Genomic DNA, 24,462 nt, shown 5'->3' with positions numbered 1-24,462 from the left:
AGGATGCAGTCTCTGCATGGATCTGCACATCAACAACAGTGCACAGAGATAGGGATCTATTACAACAAACTCATGTGTGAACATGTGTGTAATAACAAAAACATGCTATGTCAATATACACACCTATTATCCTATGTGTCTTGCTAATCAAGACAAACTATGGTAGGTCCCATGAGAACAAGTATCTGCTCAACAGAAAGAATCATTCCAAGTAATAAATCTAGCACTTGATGCTCACCAGAAATATTACCATTCCACATTGCCTGACAGTTTCATAGTTGACAATTGTGTGGCCAGTAGCATATCCAGCTGTGGTTCAGCTAATAAACATTGACATCTTTCAAGCCACCAATCCCCAAGATACCCTGTGACAACATGATAATATTGGTATTCCAACCAGCTGGACTCAGGTGAGAATCCGTGCAGGATTTTCTCACATATCTGTCAGCACTGACACTTGTGAAGATTTCTGGCAAGGTTATGGGATAGGCCTTAGAGAGTTTGAGGTTTCTGTAAGGGGAAAGCAGCAAAACAAAATAGGGTCAGTTTGGCTATTGAAACCGTTCTATGGGAATAAAACAAATTCTTTCATCAGGATATTTCTTGATACTGACCGACAGTTAAAATGTGTGGGAGGGAACGGTAATTGTTAAAACAGATATTGTAGAAAATAGCAATAGCTTCAGCTTTGAACAGGTTTAGTAACAGGAATGATGTATAATGAGAGAGTGTTATATTATCTTTCATATTGTCTTACATAACACAAGTTGTTAAAAATTATATAATTTACATAGTGTACTTTTGATGGTGTAAAATATACAACAGTGTACCCAGGACATTTTCATGTTTTTTCTCATCGCTCCATTGAGTGTACATCAGCTGTTGTCTCTAGGAGACCTATGAATATGCATGTTTCTTGTTATTTTGTTCGTTTGTAAAAAGGTGCTATATATTATCTGTATGTTTGTTTGCATGGAAATTGCTTCTGTGCTGAAATAGAATGTTTTTGCAATGAATATACCTTATCTAAGAAGAATATTCCACAAATAATTTCTTTTTCCCAGTAGATCGAACATAGTTTTTTGTATTTAAGAAACTGAATCCTTTTCTAGAGGAACCAGCACTGTGCAGGGATAGAATTTATCCACTGTAGTTGTAAACATATTTATGAATGTTTCACATAATGAGGGAATTGATAGTTGTGCAACTGAATAAATTTAAATTAAGTAGAACAGCAAACATTTTGAACAGATGGATTAATAGAGTTTCAGGTAAAGAGATTATTTGGTTGATTGTGTGGAGTAATTGGGCAATCATTAACTCCTGTCAACCTTTAAGAAAACAGAAATGGACCATTAATTCATTTGTGTATGAGAGGAGGCTAAGACCTTTGCTGTATTTGGTTTATGGAGGAAGTGAGACTGTAAGTGCCATACATGCTTGATTCCATCCATTAAATGCATGCTACAGTTCTCTATGAATGCCAACAAGCACAGATTGTTGTACTTCGATAGATCTCATCTGGGTCCTGTCAGCAGGCCATACAAGCCACAAAGAACATAAGATCCGCCATGCACTTCAGCTTCACTAAACCACATGGCAATAAATCTGCAACTCTATGCTACAATATAGCTGATTGGATGAACCCCATGAGTATATATCATTAAAGAGCATGCACATTGGATTGGTTTTTGTACGAGACAGAGGAATTGGAGAGTTGAGTACAACCAAGTATGAGTTGCCACCCTGTGGACAATTATGTGGACAGAATAGAAAGGTCAGCAGCATTCCTCCAGCAGATGTGCCCAGACCTTCAAAGTACTCTCTCTACTGTAGTTAGACCTGTTGCCTGTCTATGTTGATATATCAGATGCCTCCCTTGCTGTATGTTACCATAGTCTTGTTAACTTTTACTTGATTAAAAGAAGAATACATTGTACTTTGAATGTATTTAAATGTATTTTTTGCTGTCACTGTTGGTTCACTGATGTATAGTTCATGACCTACCATTTGATTTTCAAGTACTCATGTTGTTTGAAAGCCATTAAAAGTTACTGTGTGAGCTCGCTGACGCTGCAGTTGCTTGTCCTGGATGTGGATTTGTTAAAACGTTAGCATTGGAATGTGTGACGAGTGAACACTTTGTTTTCCAGTGTATTTCCAATAGGAATGGGGAATACTGCTATGCTTGTTATGCATATAGAAAGTCTACTCGTGGCTGTACTCTCTGTTAAAACCTGATTATACTTTGGAGGAATTTATGCTGCCCAAATAACAACTGGTGAAAAAAAGTTACTAAATGGCTGAAAGTGCCAGGAGGTTGTGTCTACCTGTTCATAGTTCAGTTGCTGCTGTATAGTTTGAACATCAGTTTGCATAAGAATGACTGAAGCTTATGTTAGAGCATGACCAGGGCACCAGTGTTTATAACTGGGGTCTTGGAGCAAGGAGGCAGCAAGTAGTTCATTATTTATCACTTACTGGCCTTTATCTGCAAGCCAAGATACTTGTTGCTAGTTACAGTATTCACTGTGCCATTGTTTGTCGATTCCAGTCACATATGGCGTGAACACGTGAGGGTAGAAAGATAACTTGGCCAGGGGCTTTGCCAAATTGAGAAAGATTAACTCTTTGAACTGTGTAATTGGGGTGAGAGCATGGCCAAGTGGACTCAAACATTGCAATTCAATTTCCTGTGTTCAGTCTTCTCTTCTTGATCCTTAGTGGTTATGTAGCGTGATGAGTTAATCAGTCTCCTCTCTGTCCTTAACATTATATACAAATAAAATTATTGATGAACAGAGCCTTATACATTAGTCAGCACTGACTTTCATTATGTTTGAACCTACTTTGCCATCATGTTAAGCTGGGGGCAGGTGTGTTGGAAATGAATGCCAACTTGGTAGCTTGTGACAAGGAAATGTGTTACAGGGCTAGTGGAAGGCATGTTCACATACAACAGCAGAATTGACACCCTCAGTGACAATGTTGGTCAGTAACTCCACATTCTATGTAGTAATTATTGGCCCTTTCTCAGAAGACAATGAGAAATGTTTCCCTTTGAAGAAAAGGTTTATAAAGTATATGTCTTAGTGTTACAATGTGGGCTGCAATAAATCTTGTTAGAATGAAAGAGATAGAGGTACCATTATCATCTGCAGGCGTGTCAGAACCCCATGTTTTGTTATGATATGTTCTCTTCTGTTTGCAGGTGAGTATTCCTCGTTGTCAAGATGAAGATAAACTCTCGTGGCAAGCAGCTAAGGTCAGACAGAAAATTAGAAATATATGTCAGTTGAATTCATGTCTTGGACATGATTGGATTTGATTTCCTGTTAACAAGCACATTTTGTGGGGAATGATATGGAAACAATAGTGTTTCTGTGTGCAGGGCATGCCTGTCTGCTTTGTGGAAACCCTCTCTCACAATGTACAGTATGGGCTTTGTGTACTTCATAAAAAACAAAAACAATGTACGCATGTGTCATGCTGCAGTAACGTGTTGGAACATACAGGGGTTATCACTATATCATCATCTAGTGCAACTATGTCCTTTTGACCCACTTAGACTGTTGTTTGGCCTGTTCCATCTATCTATGTATATGGGCATTGCACTCTCTCAGCTAGTACTAAGCGAGTCAGTATGGTTTTGGGATGATTTTAGCAATAGTTTGGCAGTATTAAGGCAGGATATACCAAGTGGTCTTCACCAGTTGCACCCACTGTTGACTAAAGTTTATACATTATCATAATATATCTGAATGTGCATTCCTCTTGATCACAGACTGCATGATTTATGGTTTAAAAAAGTATGTTGCAGAAACGGGTAATTTTTCAATGGAATGTGTTGTTTTCAAAGTCCTAAGGCTCATAATGTCACTTTCACATATCCTGTGCTATCTCACCTGTGAGTTACAGCTTGTAGTGGAAACAACATTGATTGAAGGGAGGTATTTTCGAAAGGGGTTTCACAGAACAGGTTTATATACAAGCTCATTCTCCTATCTACGTGCTTTGTAGAGAACTGCGACTCTTGTGCAAATATTAGTCCACATCTAAATCAGTATGTCAAGGTTAGACAAAGACTGGGTTGTCAGTGAAATACACAAGCTGAGACGGGATGCCTGGATTCTCTGGCCTAGCCTTGCCACACATGTCCATGTCATAGTGTTCATTTCAAGGATGTAGTGCAGGACAGAAATACCAGTGTGTAAATATCATTCAGCTAAAATTTCATCACCATGTGTTAAGCAGAGAACTGAACTGTACAATAGGTTTCTTGTCAGACACTGATGATATTTACACACTTATTCAGAATTCCAATAAACCTGACTTTTTGTTGTGATTGCACAGCAATAGATGTGATTGGTGATGCACTAGATGATGCATGTATTGCAATGATGTCAGGCAGAACTATTATGCATGCATGCATGCTGAATATTTATTTATCTGCTCAATTTACTCTGCAACACAAACCCAGAGTTATTCCCTTTCCATTTCCTTATCAGGTATGGTTTCAGTTGATATTTTTAAATATTGTTCAATAACTTTATATTTTGCATTAAAGATGTAATTATTTACAGAAAAAATAAACATGCGTATGGTCTTGAATAAAGATTTGTAGGTCTTGAATAGACATATGAACCATGCTATTTGCAGAAATCTTTCATTGCACTTGTTTCAACCGAGACCAGTAAAAAGTATGAAAGCTGTGTGATTGTTTCCGGATGGCAAGACTCCAGTTCATAGTAAGATGTATCAAAGGAAACAGAAAAAGATGCTGTGTAACTCACTTGTGCAAATATTTTATTTGATTTAGAAAATAATTGTGAAATTCAATGAAATTTCAGTGTTTTGTTTTAATGTATAATTTACATTGGCCAGCATGTGTATAACACATGTTAAGGAAGAGAGACAGCGCCCTCCCATGACAACGTGTATACAGAAGCTCACAAACATGGTGTGCTGATAATAGCTTTTGTCATGAACAATTCATATGTCTAGATGTAAATAAATATTTGGGAAGAATGTTTGGTATGTTCACTTCTGCATAAAAATATGTCATGTTGTATGGTTAGGTGTCAGTTATAGGAGGTGGACTTCTCGTTGATGATACTGTGAGTGGAGCACATGGGACAGGCAGGAGAAACTCACACCTTGTGAAATCTTCCTGGGGATGATATCACTTGTCTTGTGACATCAGGTTTGAAAGCAGTGTCTTTGAAAGTAAGTGTGTATGAAATGTTTTGCTCGTTCATGTGGTGTTGCACAGCTCTGGTTCAAGGGGAGATGGCCCTGTGCCAGATAACATTCACAAGAATTTGTTCCGCTTGATTATAGCTATTCTATCGCTCAACAGATCAGAGGAAAAAAATGGCAAGAATTTAGTTAAAGGGCATCAAATGTCTTGCTGAACTCTGCTGTCTTATTGGGAATGAGGTAATCAGTGTGTGGAAATATGTTTATTTCTGTTGCAACTGGGATAAGATGGATTTTTATTGTCTTATTTACTGTGACAGTTGAATATTTGATGGAAACTGACAGGTTCCTGCTCCAAGATGTATGTGAGATGCATCCTAGACTGTGTGCTTGTCTGATTGACAGAACTCACAAATACTCCAGGTTGCAAGTAGTCTTGTGCACCTTTGGGTGTATGGGGGGAACCACTAACAGCGCTGACTAGTCAGGTTTGCTGCCAGTGTGGCCAACATGTGAAGATTGATGCTCAAGAGGTCAGCGAATGGTTTGTCTAGTCCAGACTTGTTTACTTACTTGACTCCTGTCATACAGCTGGAATGATGTTTACTGTGGCATAGCATAGAAGAAACAGTGACGATATTCTACATACTATAAATATGAACAGAGTAGGTACATTTCACACGTAAATGATGTACATTATAACTATTTCCAAAATCGTAGGCAGTATAATGACATGGAAACAGTACGAGGAGACTAGGATAATATACTGAATTCATTTGAAATTATAAATAATAATCATTTTGGGAATTGTTATAAAATATAAATGTGATATAAATATTGGTGAAAGGGTACACCACAGTACAGCATGTATTGTGGTACAAGGCCTTTGGTTCAGTCTGTTTTGGTTTGGTATATGAAATATCATAATACAGAAAATTGACAACAAGAGCCAAACTAAACCTTACACTGTATAAGAACATGGAAAAACGTAACAATAATCTTTGTTATTTTCAATGAACATAAATGTCATTAAATCAGTTATAGTAAATAAATTAAGAAAATTAACACACCACAAAAGACCTGGATAGCAAAAGGGAAGTGATCCTTTGCACAATCATTGGTATTGTTATCATGCATTCCAGATCTCATGTGAGATCACTCAGGTTGACAACAGTTTTCCCGAATGATCACATGTCTATGATTTCAGGTCAAGTCATCACATTCATATCTGACCAGTTGTTGAAACATGTTGAGGTATACAATATTATGTGTAGACCATTTTGTTATTGTATTATTATGAATGAATTTTGCTGGTGATAATGCTTCCTTGATTAAATGGATTGAAAATGACATTGATACAAGCTGCAAGATTAAACACTGATTATTCAGTATATTGAATTGCAATTACATTTGCATAAGACTTCGAAGTCATTCGATCTTAATTACAACCAGCTTATCTGTTGAACATTAATTCAGTAAAAAATTTGAAATAGGCTGCAATATTATGATTTCAAGATCCTTAGATAGATGTCCAGAGAACCCGTCACATGACAAATTTTACCTCTGAATATAATATGTTCTCAGTAAATTCAGTGTTCATTTTCTACTTGATACTTATTCATAAAATGTTTGTGGTTGTAAGAAAATACAAAATTAGTCGTTTGTGTATCAGATCATTTTTTGCATTTATTCTAAAGTATAAAGTATTCTACCAGTCATATTTGGATAAACCCAGGGGGAATTTTATACCTATGATATGTAACAACTCGTCTTTAATGCAAATAGGATGTTTGCATAATGTACGATGATACAGAAGGTTTAACACGATTGGACAAAAGTTTTTATATGAAATAAGTGAAAATGGAACCCAGGTCTTGCTGATTTGTAGATCTAAGCAGACGAAATTCAAGGCAATTCCAAACATACTTCTGGGAAAATGGCCGCAGTCTTGGAATGCATAGACTTGGACAACATGATTCAATTTCTAGACATTTTTGAAAAGGTGTAAAAATGTTTTTAAAATGACGGTACAAAAAACCAAAAATACCGAATTTTAGGATTTGGTATACGAACAGAAGGAAATATACTGTGGTTCTACAAATAATGTATACCGTTTCAACCCTAGATGTAAATGCTTGTATCTTAACCATTTGTTTGAAAGTTGTAAGGACCTGATTTCCTGAATAATGAATTGAGAGAATTACAAGTGTCAGTTACTGTTAGAAGCAGCCCGTGTGTCCCTGTGTTTATATATACACATTGGTATATGCATCCCACCATGCCTGTTTGTATACTGGATCATTTAGAAGAAATCCTAACTCGGTGTTGATAGAGGATGAAGTCACTCATGTCTTGTGACAAGTTGTAACCATGTGTTGTGTAGCGTGATAGGTTTGAAGGCTAGTTGTAGGCCTAACACTGACTGACAGACATGCAGTTCATGTTGTGCAGGAAGGCATGCTGGCTGAGTGGGAGGCATGGATGGCAGGAAGGGCTGCAGGTGGGAGGGATGGATGGATAGAGGAAGGGCTGCAGCTGGATGGGAGGGATGGATGGATAGAGGATGGGCTGCAGCTGGATGGGAGGGATGGATGGATAGAGGAAGGGCTGCAACTGGATGGGATGGATGGATGGATAGAGGAAGGGCTGCACCTGGGAGGGAGGGATTGGTAGAAGAAGGGCTACAGCTGGGAGGGAGTGAGAGATGGATAGAGGAAGGGCTGCAGCTGGGAGGGATGGGTGGATGGATAGAGGAAGGGCTGCAGCTGGGTGGGAGGGATGGGTAGAGGAAGGGCTGCAGCTGGATGGGAGGAATGGATGGATAGAGGAAGGGCTGCAGCTGGGAGGGAGGGATGGATAGAGGATGGGCTGGAGCTGGGAGGGAGGGATGGGTAGAGGAAGGGCTGCAGCTGGATGGGAGGGATGGATGGATAGAGGAAGGGCTGCAGCTGGGAGGGAGGGATGGATAGAGGAAGGGCTGGAGCTGGGAGGGAGGGATGGGTAGAGGAAGGGCTGCAGCTGGATGGGAGGGATGGATGGATAGAGGAAGGGCTGCAGCTGGGAGGGAGGGATGGATAGAAGAAGGGCTGGAGCTCGGAGGGAGGGATGGATGGATAGAAGAAGGGCTGCAGCTGGGTGAGATGGATTGGTAGAGGAAGGGCTACAGCTGGGAGGGAGTGAGAGATGGATAGAGGAAGGGCTGCAGCTGGGAGGGAGGGATGGATGGATAGAGGAAGGGCTGCACTTAGCTGACATTTCACAATTTATTTGAAATGTTTTTTCTGCACCAAAGACTACAAAATGCCCCACTGTCAAGAACATTTCGATGGTAAGAGGGATATGATAAGAACTAGTCATGACTAGCTTCATAAGGAAGGTGAAAGAACAGGGGTGGTAAGAGGGATATGATAAGAACTAGTCATGACTAGCTTCATAAGGAAGATGAAAGAACAGGGGTGGTAAGAGGGATATGATAAGAACTAGTCATGACTAGCTTCATAAGGAAGATGAAAGAACAGGGGTGGTAAGAGGGATATGATAAGAACTAGTCATGACTAGCTTCATAAGGAAGATGAAAGAACAGGGGTGGTAAGAGGGATATGATAAGAACTAGTCATGACTAGCTTCATAAGGAAGATGAAAGAACAGGGGTGGTAAGAGGGATATGATAAGAACTAGTCATGACTAGCTTCATAAGGAAGATGAAAGAACAGGGGTGGTAAGAGGGATATGATAAGAACTAGTCATGACTAGCTTCATAAGGAAGAAGCAAACCATCAGAAAGTATATGATAGGAAATTAGCCAGTATGTGCATATGCATTAGAATTAGACTTGTTCTTACAGAGACTGGTGTAAATGAATTCTAAAAAGCTGCAAATGCCGGTTTTCTAGAAGAGTATTTTACAAGTATTTTGTGAAAATCTTTTTGACAATGAGATTTTTCCCAATGGTATAAAGCTATACTGAGAAGCAGATAGGGAGAAGGTGTGATTGCCCATGTTACATGACTGAGTAAGTAATATACTGTAACTGACTGTAACTGACTGTAGTCACTGGACTGGAAGGTTGGAACTTGCATGGTAACTTCTCTTTGACTAGCTTCCGTGGCTGTCAGAAGTATCCTTGAGGTAAATGTAATGGCCTGTGTAGACAGTCCATTGGTCAAGTAGCTGCACTTTATGATTCATCAAGCATCCCCCTTTGATGGTATTAATGCTTTTGATATTTGAGATGTTACTGATGTTAAGTGAGAGCAGTAGATATCTATCTTGGGCCAATCACTGGTATCAGTGTGACCTTACATATATAACTCATTATCATATAGATGGTACGTTTCTAGGCTAAGCAAGCCAGCACATAAAGCAGTATCCAATGGGCTTATATGTTGATATATATGCAAATGTTACAAGTCAGATAGGGCACCATATTCAGTGTTTTCAAAAAGACATACACTGTCCTTGTCTATTACTGGGATAATTGTTGTAATCATTAATCTAATATACTGAACATCAGTCAAAGAGGGATGTAGCTGAAAGGCTTTTCAAATTTTAGAGACATAGTTTATGAAACAAGCAGGACAACCCCAGGATGACTTTCCATGTCTGTGTTCGTCCACCTTATGGAGCCTTTTCACCTGTTAAAACAGTTGGCCCAGATGGGTTACAGCATTTCAGTTTGTGCTGTGTGGACATGTGATTGCATTTTGTAACATCTCAGGCCGCACAGGCCCCAAGCAAACATGACACCTCATAGGGGACCCAAGGCTAAGAGTACCCTCCCTTTGATATATTATAATTGCTGTAGCAGTTATATTACCTATATGCCACAATCTTTGAACCATAGTTTTGGCTGACTGAATAACTGATCACTGACATTCTTGTGAGATGTGTGTTAATGCACACGTGCCAGGAAAATTGGTCTGTGCAGATACAGCAGGTTAGATGAAAGAATAGGGTGTTTTGATGACCAAATTTAGGAATATCATCATATGATAAACGGGGCACTACCCTTATGGGTTTCTTGATGTTTAGATAGCACATTATATAGTTGGTTTCATTCCTATGTTTGTTTTTAATGCAGGATATTTACTGTCCCCAAGCCCACCAATCTTTACAACAGTCAAGTCCATATACCCGGAAATAGTTCAAAGCTATTTCTGTACTTTTGGCAATTCTGTAGAGTTGTCTGTGAAGACAGGTAACATGGTCCACTAACACTGATTTGCAGGCTGTTGTTTTCACCATTAGTACCTTCACTTGTTTATGGGAAAATCCAAATTCAGTATGGTTGTCCTTTCATGCTTGCCTTTATAGTGAACCCATCCAGCTATTCACAAATACACAACACTGCTACTTTGTAATTCTAGTTTTGGGGTCAGCCAAGGCAGAATTCTAGCCAGTTAATAAGTGCATAAAAACTTAAAAAAGATTTTGGCACAGTGCTAGCGCCAGTTGTGAGATGTGCCTTTCTGGCTTATCAGTGTTCTGGAAATACCGACTGCAACACAAGATTATGATAAGACATCCTTAGCACTTCCATACCGCAATAAGAAGACTCCCCACTCAGCAAAGTTGGATGTTTGATAAATATTTACTTAAAGGTGCTTCAGTGAGGTTTGTAGCGCTTGCTTGTGTAGATACAGTGTTTCTCTGTGTAGCAAAAGGGGATGTGTTGTCTTAAAGAACAACTGGAAGTACTACCATGAGAAGCCGAGGAGGCTATCTACTTGGCAGGGAGGAGAGGGTTTTGTGCGAGGAGGCTATCTACTTGGCAGGGAGGAGAGGGTTTTGTGCGGCTAGTATATTTTGTCGAAATGCAGGATTTCCAAAACAGTAGGTTTCTCGGGTATTCAACATCTTCAGTTTACAGATGTTTTGACCAGGTCAAGTAAGATAAAAAAAACCCAAGTTTGATGATGCACACTGTATTTGTGTTGAGTTTTTACATGTCCAGTAGCATCTAATCAGATGACTTTGTATTTGTCGTATTGTTGTATGCTGACAAGTGGCTGAGCTAACAGTGTGTTTCTTCCAGGTTGAATGAGTAGGAAGACTGATCAACATCTTTCCTGTTAGATGAATCCTGACATTAGATTGATAGGGGGCTGGATATTGGGGGAGGGGGGAGGTTGCACAGACATGATCATCATAAGACACAGAGGGGACAGAGAAGAGACTGCAGTACATCCAAACTACAACTTATTGCAAAGGATGCTGAGAACAATTCAACTATAATTTAAATTTATCTCCTAGTCTGATCTTTCTGTATAATTACTTTGCTCTTCGATAAACATGGGCACATATTCAGCAGGTTAGTTGATCTAGATGTAAATCAAGTTTTTATACAAGTATGATAATTTCTGTCATGTAGTAAGGCATGATATTCATATGAAAGCGTATTTAGTTCTCTCTCTCACACACAGACACAAACACACCAGGATGAGATGAAAGTTGCTCTGATCTCTGTTCACAAACTGTACATGAAGTGTCATTGCACCATTCATTGCATGATAAATGAATATACTAAACTTTGTGATACATCTTGCTGACTTGTGTGAGATAACATTGTCATTAGTGTTTCACCTACATCTTTTGCTGACTTGTGTTAGATACTTTGTCATTAGTGTTTCATCAACATCTTGCTAACTTGTGTGAGATAACATTGTCATTTGTGTTTCATCAACATCTTGATAACTTGTGTGAGATAACATTGTCATTTGTGTTTCATCTACATTTCGCTGACTTGTGTGAGGTGATTTTGCTCCCAACTAGGTACAACTTGTGTCAATCAAAAAGCCTGACTGACATTTAGTCTGCTGTGATTCTGTCAGGACCAGAGCACATGATGACAAAGCTGCTGCTTAGTATTGGGATTGTTGAGTGACAGTTACATTTGGGAAAGTGGTGTCAGTCTTGTCACACCATTAACCATTGTGTAGTATCTGACTCAGGCTTGATTACTGACAAGTGTGCTTGTGGAAGTATTTGGATTTACTATCCATTCAAGATGTGTTATCTCAAAAGTTTACTTTTGATCAAAAGTCTGATTTATGCACAGCAAGGCCAGTTATTATATTACCTGATCTTATATCTCATCTGATGGACTTGATTACGCAGCAGCAGCAGTAAACTCCAGAAGACATGAGCAGGATTTGGCTGGTCAGTACTAGATGGTATTCCATACTGTGGAGTGTTGGCTGTATCAGTCCTCGGCTCTTGCAGACTTCGGCTGTCTCCAGCAATGTTGTAGTGTCAGAAACATCAGAACTGCTGCCCTAGAGTCTATATTTATTTGGAGACAAACAGGTGTCCATTGTTACATCTGAAGAATTGTTATGCTGGATTTTGCTTCATATTCTTGATTTAATTTGAGATGGATTAATATGGATAACAGGCATTTGCACATTGGCCTAGCCCTTATCAATGGCTAGGTACAAGTTCCTCACCACCTGGGATTTGTAATAAATAAGCACTGGGAAATAATTGAAGAGCCTCCACACAGTGGTGCAATTGTGTTGGAAATGTCAGGGGATGCCGTTTGGATGATTACATCTCTGTCGTTACTCCATGACACGCGCTGCCTACCGAAATAAATACCCAAACTGAGAGATTATTTTCTAACAAATGCCAGTACCAATGAATAAATTGTCTGGTTACGGGATGTGTGGTAACCCATTTCAAACATATGTAAGTTGACCTCACTCCACTGGAATGTATCAATGCACTTTGCCATGTTACATGTCATCACAAAATATCATTCTGCTCTTATCCAAAATATGTTTCCGTAAAACAAATGAAGTCTTACAAACCTCCACCTGAGGATCACATTGATAACTTTTGATGAAACAGATCAAGTTTTGCAAACCTCTTCCAAAGGATCATATTGATAATCTCCTTGACAGTTTTCATATTTCCAAGACACATTATGACATGCGTTTATTGTTGTAAAAGCACTCCCTATCCGGCATTAAAAATACTTTATGTGCCCAAACAAGCAGAAAAATAGTGTTGCAAGTGACTGAATTCAAGGGGTTAATTTCACTGATGATGAGAGTGGATGCTGGAGGCTGTGTAGCTTGTTACGTCATAACCCAGATAATTTCCAGTCTTGGATCCCTACTAAACTTTGATGGTGCACTCTTCTCATTGCCCATGGATGTGTGTGTGTGTGTGTGTGTGTGTGTGTGTGTGTTTGACAACATGCTTGGTAGGACATAGCTTTATAGGCCCACATCCCCCAAACAGTGATTTTATTGGTCTTTTCATTGCCCTTTTGATAGTAAGCAGGTCGGGAAGAGTTAGCAGATTCCTGTTTATTACTTTCCTAAAGTCTAATCTCTGCATGATGGTTTTAGCTGTTTGTTGCCAGATTTATGCGGGGAGTGAACACTCTCCAGTTTCTTGGCAATAACAGCCATGTTTTTTTCTCTCCCAGTAGGGGCACACGAGTGATTTGCCAAGCGTAATGGGTTGATTATGGATTGGGTTTGTGAGTCTGGTAGGTCTAGACTGATAAAAGTCTCAAAAGTTAATAAAAAAGATTGCCATGAAGAGGCAATCTTGAACATTTTGAAGATGAAGATGGAATCAATATCATTGGTTGCTTGTACAGCCATGCCTGCCTTGGAGGTTATTCCTGTCATTTATGTTACACAAATTATCTTCCTATTCCAATTCAAAAGACATGTCGTGTTGTGAGTGTAGTCTACAAGACATGTCTAATCAAGTATCTTTCACTGTCATACATGACATATACTTGTGTAGAGCTGTTTGTAATGTTTAGAAGAAGAGAATTCAGAAAACAGGATTTGGGACAACAAAATTTACTGACCTAACATCCATTAACAGGAACAACTTGTCCCACTTTGCATATAATCTGCACTGGCCTTAGTAAAGATCTTCAATGAATTTATTACCCCTGTCTGCCTCAGTGCTGGAGGACAGTGTTGAGAACACCAAGACAGCAGACAGTTGGTAAGTTGACCACATCCCACACACTGCTTCTACCATCCTCCAGCACTTGCTCCTGGGGATAGGCGATTGTTATAAAAACATCAAAACATCATGAGTTAACTGCCCTTTTTGACATTAATTGCTGAGGCCTTGCGGGCAAAGTGTGAGCTGGTTATTTCTACTTCCAATAATCCTCCATATGTTATGAAACACAACATTAATGTTGTGCTGCTCCAGCCATACCTGACTGACAGTTCCTGGCCACATCCGGCTGCTGAATGACAGCTTAGTTTGACCATGGTTTGCTCTGTGTGAGATTTTATTCAATAAAATGTGACTGCTGGATGGATGACATATCCTACATTTCATGTACATGTTAGGTTGTAAGCTTGTCACACACTTAAGTACGTTCAGAGTCATTTCCTTAACAATAACCACAATAGCCTTGAAGACAGCAAGAGTGATAACCTGAGGTACTCATTTGCTTGGAAATCAATGGCTGTCATTTTCATTCACTGTCTTTCGCAGCTTGCAATGTGTGCCTGTTCTAATGGACATCATGCCAATTTCACATGCTTTTATCTGACCAGATCTGCTTTATTAATGTAGCTTACAGGATCATATGATAGCTAAGATCAGGATGATTTTTGGTCAGTGTAAAGATGATATGGTTCAGTCAGATTAGATTTATTTAGTGCCCATAAAAACTCTTATCATGTTGGAGTGTAAGTTTTCCGCACTCCTTTCCAGTTTGTATCGCTTTCCTTGTTGTTAAGCAGATACTGAAATGTTTGACAGTGAGTAACTATGACCAGTTCATTTTCAAGTTCAGCTTTTGAAAGATATTTATTGATGTGTTTATTACTTTGCCTGAAGGAGAAATTCCACTATATCAGCAAGTTGTTGGGAACAAAACTGCAGAACAACATGTTTCAAGCATATGCTAAATACACTACCAAAAACAAATTGCAATGGATATATTAATAAGGTGCTAATTATTTGTAATCTCATTATCAAGTCTGAAATTAGACATCCACTTAGCAAGTGAAGAATGTCCCACGACTGTGACACATACTGGATTCAGAGTTACTGTTTAGAAAAGCTAATGAACCAATGGTTACTAACTGAAAGGATTTTCTATAATTTTTTTTTTCTGACAACAGTCTGTGATAGCCAAGGTGAATGTTTCTTTTCTAACACATTTTTTGAGTTGTAAACCTTTGTGATTTTGATTAGTCAAAATATTTTATCACTAAAACTTGAAAATGTAATTTTAGCCGATCTGGCTTAAGATGGTACAAAAGTTAATTGTTGAACTGACCTGACTGATGGTTTACATGTTCAGCATCATCATAAATGTTGTCAGTATACATCTTCTGCGTAGAATCAATGGACCACAGGATTGTTCCTACCACTGATGTCATTAACTATTGTTCACTGGTAACAAGGGGGGCAGGTGTTGACGTACCCCGGATGTTTATGAGGGTACATCAACCTATGGGCCCTGAGGGACCTGTGAACAATGTATTTATCTTACAGGACACCTCAATGTTAATTTTGAATTGTTTGAAGCATGGGTATTAGATTGTTCACTTCAGCCAACCTGGCAGTGTACCTTGCTTGTGAGTGGGATGCATTGAAAATAATAGATGAGTGCTTAGCCAATCAGAAAACAACATTTATGTGTGAGGTAAGATAATGGAAAATGTTCAAGATTGTCCATTCTGATGTTCATACATCTGTAGTCACAGCATACATCTGTAGTCACAGCATACATCTGTAGTCACAGCATACATCTGTAGTCATTTGTATTAAAATGTCATGAAATTTGAACTGTTGGATGTAAAGCTCAATGTACGTCATCCATATTTGTTGCCGCATTGAAGAAGCAGATTTGATGAAAACCTCACATTTTGTTTTATCCATTAGGTAAAAACCATGACACCAGATATACAGCAGTACCTCAGTTTAAGGTAAAACCATGACTACAGGCATACAACAGTACCTCAGTTTAAGGTAAAATCATGACTCCAGGCATACAACAGTACCTCAGTTTAAGACAATACCACAACATCAAGCATACAACAGTACCTCACTTCATGGCACTACCACAACCCCCAGGCACAGCTGGACAAATGACTCAGGTCCCTCAGGTCCCTCAGGTGAATTAATAATGTATTAATTACTACATTGTGAATTTATTTCTGTAGTAAGAACAAGAATATGAAAACACCATAGCAAAGTCATGTGGTATTTCGAAAGCATGTATGCCATCAAATGGGCATTGAGAAGATGTTGACCACCAAGTAAGGGTGTCATAATACTGCTACATCTGTTTGTATATGTCCCATCTGTTAGGTCCACAATATACACCCCGCTTACCCGGACGTTTTGATTTCACTCGAAAATCGTCTGGATAGCGAGACGTCTGGTTAACTGGATCAAACATCCAAAACGTGAAAATTAAGTGAAAGCTAAAAATATTTATGTATGTATATCAATAAATCAACAGTCAGTAGTAATAACATTGAATCATCATAACATATAAGTGTACAGATAACACATGGAAGGCGGAACGTAGGTTACCATTTGTCAAGATGTTCTCACATGCGCCAAATCCTAATGAACAACCCGAGTGACACGCGTCACCAGTGTTTTGATGGCTAATTAATCAATTCACACCAAATGCCTTCTGATGGATTAAGAAATCACATAGTCATGCGGTAAACGGTATTGACGTGACACGTACACATGCACGTTGCACAGATCTCTCCGTCCGGATAACCGGATCATTTTTCAATGGAAATGTATGTGAATTGTTTGAAAATTCGCCGTCCGGGTCCGGAAGTGCGGGGTCCAGGTAAGCGAGTACAATTAATGAATGTAAGTTTCGTTTCACATAAAAATCATCTGGAAGGCGGGGTTTCTGGATATGTGGGGTCCGGGGTTCGACTGTATTTAGAAGGTCGTGTGACTGTCACCTGATGGCATCAGTCTGTTCACTCTGTGGTACTGATGTCTCATTCTGATGTACAGACATGAGGCAGATTCTTGTGAATACTATGTAGACTGTTCCTTTCTGTACTGTTGTGTGATGCAGGAAGTCTTCGAGTAGCTTTCACTTCACAGCAGCCTTCAGTGCCAAGCTGTTTTCTGTGTGAAAAATAGGTGAAACAAGCTGATGTGTATATATGTTGCTGTAACTGTACACAACAATGTACCTATGGGTTCAATTTGTGAAGCCCATTCATCATGTCCCTTGCCAAGATATGATATTGCTAGAATATAATTAAAAGCAGTGTAAAGCTAAACTCACTCATTCACAGTTCACATATTTCTGTTTGTGGATCAAACAACTGACTTGTGGAACCAGACACTGAAGTTGCAGCTGACCAGAGCCTCCACACAATGTCTTACCATTGTGCTTCACTTATCTCATACTACAACATTGGTTGAAAAGGTCTTTACAGCTGAATGTTGGAAGTGGACAGTGGTTGAATGGAGGTTGAAGCACCACAATACAGCTTACCTGGAGTGCCAGTGTTAAACACAGTATCCTCTGATTTATTTGATTTTGAGATGTCAGTGGAGCCATTCAGAAGGAAAGTGGTATGTACATATTAATTCAGAACTGAAGTTATTAGTGCTTTTTTGAGTTCAGTGTTACAAGATCCAAATGATAGCTACTTGCCTGCCACATTTCAACTGCATTTTAGGAAGTTTCACTATTTCACAAGAAACAATCATAAGAATGAGCGTCAAATGCTCTCATTCCGTCACTGCCTTGCTTTTTGCCTGAATTATTGTATATCTCTACACGTCCATCTTGTGTGTCCTCCCAGATATGTACATCACTTTATATTGTCAGATCAAGACATGACCCACCTACACCTAAACACATACACAGCTCTTCTGATCCCATCTCTGTCACACTTATGATCCTGATTCATCTGACAAGATCAGAGTGAGTGAGTGAGTTTAGTTTTATGACACACTCAGCAGTATTCCACTATGTGGCGGTGGTCTGTAAATAATCGAGTCTGGACCAGACAATCCATTGATCAACAGCATGAGCATTGATCTGCACAAATGGGAACCGATGACATAGGTCAACCATGTCAGCGAGTCTGACCATCCAATCCTGTTAGTCACCTCTTGTGGCAAGCATGGGTTGCAGCGAAGGCCTGTTCTACCTCTGGACCTTCACAGATCAACAAGATCAGAGGTGAAGCCATACCAGGATACTATATGTTTTTGGTGGATTACATTATTATCAGACACTAGTTCTTGTTGCTTCTGTACAAAGATCTGAGGACATCCCATAACAGGTCTAGAGATTTGTGACACAGTTTCATGTTGGCAACTTCCTTCCCTGACTTACACTTTTAAAAGTATCAGTCCAGGTGGAAAATCCTGAAATGTCTCATACATGTACAAGCTAGTTTGCCAGTGCTTCCTCTTGGCTAAGGAGCTGCTCTTTAGTTTGATATGTTTTTCTAATATCAGTGCTTTACACTGCTGCTTGGTTAGTGCAGACATTCTGACTGATACATTCCTGATCTGGTAAGAGACACTCTGGCTGGTCAGATGAAAGGTCGTTCTGCTGTGACCTTAATGAGACCTTTGTTTAGTGATAGCAGAACCCAAATCTGATTTTATTGAGATGGCATCAATGTTTCCCAGCATCAAAATGGGTACCTCAGTATTGTGTGTGGGAATTGTTGGTGACCTTACCTCCCTGCTAAATTGTGCAGTTCCCAGGGCCAACATTGTGCATTGTGTTAACACAGGATACAGGATTATTTACCAGAATGACATTGCAACTCATGGGGATTGTATGGAAACTAGATGGGTGGGAGGATGGTGGGAAGTTTTGCAATCTTGTTTCACAGAAGTAGTATGCAGCAGCAGTAGGATTACTTGACAACAGTCAGTGGTTGATTGCTGCTCTAAATGATCATCTAAGAGTGGTAAATACATCTGGATGTAATTGGAAAACAGACTGGATATGACATGAAACTGTGATGGCATAGAAATCACAGTGTTGTAACTTAATGCTGTGTGGTGAAAAGAAGTTTACTGATAAGTGACTTCCATATCAATAGAAGTCGGTGATGTAACGTGGATGACAGCAAAGTGTATAAGCTACTGGACCAGATACTCTAGGAATCACTGACATTGAGCTTAGCTTGCAAAATCTAATGTTGTTTGTGCCCCAGTTCTGTGTTTGATTGTACTTAATATAATGTTTTTAATGTCACATGCCACCCATCACTGGGCCATGGGAGACATCACACATTGAAACACACATCTGCATGTTTCTGGTGAAAACTGTTTCAAGGAAAGTACATCATGTGTATACTAAGTTACAAGGTCATGTAAATAAGGATATTGTGTTATGAGGACAGATATGCATGTATCTTACATCACAAGTGTATTTGTGTATTGTATTACAGAGAGCGTGTCATTCAACAGTTATCAAGTTACTTCATGTCAACTTGTTGATAGGCCTTAATAGGGATTTGAACCCAGAATCATAGATTTCTGGCCCATCAAAGGGACGTATTTCTGCATGGCACATTTCAGCCCCTCAGCTCACTAGGCCACCTGCTTTTAATGTTGTGTTGGAAGACAAGTATAATATGTATAATGTGTTACAAAGGCCATGCGAGGCAGCTGAATGTAAGGCTTCATCAGTACCTTGAGGCAGCTGGTGCTGTTAATACCCTTCTCCCAGACTTATCTCAAAGTGGCTAACTTTCAATGAATTTAATTATTTTCTGTTGAAGATTTTGCAACCGACTGTAGGTTTATGTTGAGATCATGTTCATCATGGCCGACTTGGCAATATAAAAGCCACAGAATAGGAAAAAAACCTTGTCAGTGTTTGGAACTAATGATGGGGCTATTTCAGGTGATATTGTTTCCATTCCAGTAGAACATTCATTCAAGAAGGAAGACTGATTCCAGAAAGGCTAATTAATCTTGTGTATGAATTGTTATTTGTTGTTGGCAACACAGGATGCTTCAGACAGACATCTGACATTTACATGATAAAGTCAGTTGAATCAGGTGGCAGATCAGATTCAGGGCTGTCAGCCTGCATCTTGTTAAGATTTGCTCACACAGCATTGGGAGACTTGTTGACAAAAGTAGGGTTGAGGTTTTTCTACAAATTCAGGACATTTCCACTTCTCTTATCTCATTATCAACAAATCACTCTGTGTGTTTAGATTATTATAAGGTCTATGGAAAGATTATTTCTATTCATAAGGTATTACATTGTGTTTGATTGCACAAAAGCGTAAGAAGTCTTGTACGTATGAAGATTGTTGTATCATGCTACAATAGGACTCAAGGAGGACTGCCGTTCTCATTTATTCATGATACGGTTCAAGCACACACACACAATGAAATCAACTTCTATCTCTGCAGTTTGTGTCATTTGAATAAGGAACTTTTCTGGTAGGCGTTCTCACTTAAGAGTCCTCACCTTGCTTGAAGCCAATTTCAAATCATCATTAAAAAAATAAATTAGAGCCAAAGCCAAAGTAACAAATGCTGTCCAATTTCAGCTGAGTTAAATGAGCGCATGTTTTATTTCATTCATCCTGAATTATACAGGAAGACTAGTTTAAGCTCTACTTCTGGATCACTTCGTTAACGATTCATTCTGGAGTAACGCCTGAATAAGCAATAATTTGTTCCAACCCATCATAACAAATTCCCTGACAGTGGCAGTGTTACAGGGAATTGACTGACTGGCCATTCTGTGCCCAGTGGCCAGATTAGGCTTGGCTCATTGGACAAGTGCCCTCAGAGGACTGCTTCACCATCTACACTCCCCCAATTCACCTTCAACATGCCCTGTTTACACCTGGCATGCTGATTGTGTATCATTTGTGTTCCTACATAATAACATGCTGAAACATTTCATTCACAGTATGCATGTCATCACTTCATCATCCACCACAGTATAAATGTCATGTCATCAGCCACCACAGTATACATGTCATCACTTCATCATCCACCACTGTATAAATGTCATGTCATCATCCACCACAGTATACATGTCATCACTTCATCATCCACCACAGTATAAATGTCATGTCATCAGCCACCACGGTATACATGTCATCACTTCATCATCCACCACTGTATAAATGTCATGTCATCATCCACCACAGTATACATGTCATCACTTCATCATCCACCACTGTATAAATGTCATGTCATCATCCACCACAGTATACATGTCATCACTTCATCATCCACCACTGTATGTCATGTCATCATCCACCACAGTATACATGTCATCACTTCATCATCCACCACTGTATAAATGTCATATGTCATCACCCACCAATGTACATGTCATCACTTTATCATCCACCACTGTATAAATGTCATATGTCATCACCCACCAATGTACATGTCATCACTTTATCATCCACCACAGTATACATGTCATCATCATCCACAGTATACATGTCATGTCATCATCCACCACAGTAGAAATGTCATGTCATCAAGCACCACAGTATACATGTTATATGTCATCACTCACCACATACATGTCATATATCATCATTCACAGTATACATGTCATCACTTGTCATCACTCACCATAGTACATATCATACAATCTTCTTCCACAGAAGAAATGTCATCATAAGGTCACCGTCGACCACAGTATAAATGTGATCTCAAATTACCCTCAACCAACATCACAAGTACAGAAAATGAATTATTCTGAATTTCTGAACCATGACACCATTCAATAATAATTTTATATTCCTTTTTTTGTGAAAATAATGGAGCTATGTGTGTATTGATCGCATTTATAATTAGAACATACCAGTGTCTTTATATGTTTAACAAGAGGAAATCTAATAATGGTATGTTTGAACTGCAATTCCTCATTTGTGGCTGTACTCTGATGCCTTGAAGGAGTGTATTGTCATGGCATATGTCCTGCAGTCAGTGGGAAATAAGAGAATTCATTACTATCTAATCAAACTCTTGCATTCAGAGCCTGTCGGGCAAATGTGTTATCCAAGAATAATGTTTCTGAAAATTATCATCAGTGATTGATGATGATACAAGCTTGTCTTGTTGTACTGTGATGCATAGTGTGTAGGAGTTGTCAGTGCAGTATATATAGGGTGGGGGTTGTCGGTGCAGTGTGTATAGGGTGGCAGTTGACAGTACAAAGTGTACAGGGTAGGAGTTGTCAGTGCAGTGTGTATTAGGTGGGAGTTGTCAGTGCACTGTCTACAGGGTGGGTGTTATCAGTGTATTGGTTGGGTATTGTCAGTAAACTGTGTAGTGGGTAGCAGTTGTCAATGCACTGTGTATTGGGTGGCAGTTGCCAATCCAGTGTATTTGGTTGGAGTTGTCAGTGCAGTGTATATAGGGTGGGAGTTTTCAGTGCAGTGTATATAGGGTGGGAGTTGTCAGTGCAGTGTGTATAGGGTGGGAATTGTCAGTGCAGTGTGTAGAGGGTGGGAGTTGTCAGTGCAGTGTATATAGGGTGGCAGTTAACAGTACAGTGTGTATTGGGTAGGAGTTGTCAGTGCACTGTCTACAGGGTGGGTGTTATCAGTGTATTGGTTGGGTATTGTCAGTAAACTGTGTAGTGGGTGGCAGTTGTCAGTGCACTGTGTATTGGGTGGCAGTTGCCAATCCAGTGTATTTGGTTGGAGTTGTCAGTGCAGTGTATATAGGGTGGGAGTTTTCAGTGCAGTGTATATAGGGTGGGAGTTGTCAGTGCAGTGTGTGTAGGGTGGGATTTGCTAGTGCAGTGTGTATAGAATGGGAATTGTCAGTGCAGTGTATATAGGGTAGGAGTTGTCAGTGCAGTGTATATAGGGTGGGAGTTGTCAGTGCAGTGTGTATAGGATGGGAGTTGTCTGTGCAGTATGTACAGGGTGGGAATTGTCAGTGCAGTGTGTATAGGGTGGGAGTTGTCAGTGCATTGTGTATTGGGTGGGAGTTGTCAGTGCAGTGTGTTTTGGGTCACAGTTGTCGGTGCATTGTGTATTGGGTGGCAGTTGTCAGTGTATACAGTGGGTGTTGTCAGTCACTGTGTATTGGGTAATAGTTGTCTGTGTACTGTGTACATGTCTGTAACGGTTTGTGATGCATGAAATATTAATTTACTGTATAGAGAAATAATAAATAAAAATGCTGCACATTTCTACAATGACTGCATTTTAAGTATCCTCAATTAAGTGTATAAATTAAGACGTTTTTCTTAAGTTTTAATAAAGGAAATAATATTAGAATATTGATTTATTAATTATACTAAACAAAACTACCATTTGGTTAAGTACATATGCAGGGACACTTTCCAAATGTTATTTTTCAGTACACAACTAAACAACACATATATTCATATTGATAATAAATTTCAATCTCTAATATAATAAATGGTACTGTTAAGTGTTGTTAGCATCGAATGGTTTACATTTTCCTGCAGTGTCTACACACATCTTGTCTTCACAATGATCAGATTATTATAATACTTATGGAAAAGTTCATATTTTATTTTGTAGACCTAGCTCTTTATGTGTTGTTGCATTATATTGATTTTTCAAATTCTAACACAAATATATCAATGAAGTCAATATCTTTTCCCACTTTACATTGTATTTGCACTGTGCAGTGTTCTAAATCTATCTGATTCTTTGTATGCTGATGTATGTATACTTAAATATTACATTACACATGCATGACTTTATTCAGTCCTTGTACACTGTACTGTTATTTGTTATAATATAAATAAATGCATCAACATATCTTCATATAATAATTGTGGAGTTAAATTCAAATTTATATCATCTAAAACATATATTTTGTAATAAACACATTTTCTGTGTTTATTCCTAACAAACAGACATAATCTTAAGTTTTCTTTTAGAACTGTTGAATGAAAATCAAAAAGTTAGATAGTACATGGTCTGTCATGAGAAATATTTTGTCAATTTAGTGTTACCATAACAAGAAACATGAAATGTCATTTTATGATTCACATCCACTTGGAGGGTCAGAATTATATTCTGTTCATTGTGAAAAATCTCTGTAAATATATTTAGAGCTTTAAGTGGTGTTAAACTTTTATGAGAAACGAATCAGTAAATTCACATATATAACAGGAATCACAACATATTTTACAAGGGGTAAGTATTTTTTTTCAAGGTATGATGACTAGTGTTTCTGATGCAACTGGCTAACTGCTTAGATAATAGATGTATGGCACTTGTATAAGTATACATAAAAATATACAGTAGTGTCAGAATTTAAAACCAA

At 38.9% G+C, this 24,462-nt stretch overlaps 1 protein-coding gene across 6 annotated transcripts in view; it reads left to right on the top strand.

Annotated features, from left to right (window-relative positions):
* LOC137297690 (epidermal growth factor receptor-like) overlaps positions 1-24,462 on the top strand; it is a 172,124-nt gene that overhangs the window by 83,489 nt on the left and 64,173 nt on the right. The window contains exon 1 of one of the 6 annotated variants that reach the window (XM_067829613.1): positions 364-410. The exons of the other annotated variants lie outside the window; for them this stretch is intronic. The gene's annotated coding sequence lies outside the window, so the exon portion shown is untranslated. Of the gene's footprint in view, positions 1-363; positions 411-24,462 lie in introns of those variants that run through there. 6 annotated transcript variants of the gene reach the window in all.

The sequence above is a fragment of the Haliotis asinina genome, chromosome 10, assembly GCF_037392515.1.
Source record: "Haliotis asinina isolate JCU_RB_2024 chromosome 10, JCU_Hal_asi_v2, whole genome shotgun sequence".
In the NCBI taxonomy this organism is placed as follows: domain Eukaryota; kingdom Metazoa; phylum Mollusca; class Gastropoda; order Lepetellida; family Haliotidae; genus Haliotis; species Haliotis asinina.
The sequence above is the reverse complement of the archived record's forward strand: the minus strand, read 5'-3'. Positions and strand labels throughout refer to the sequence as shown.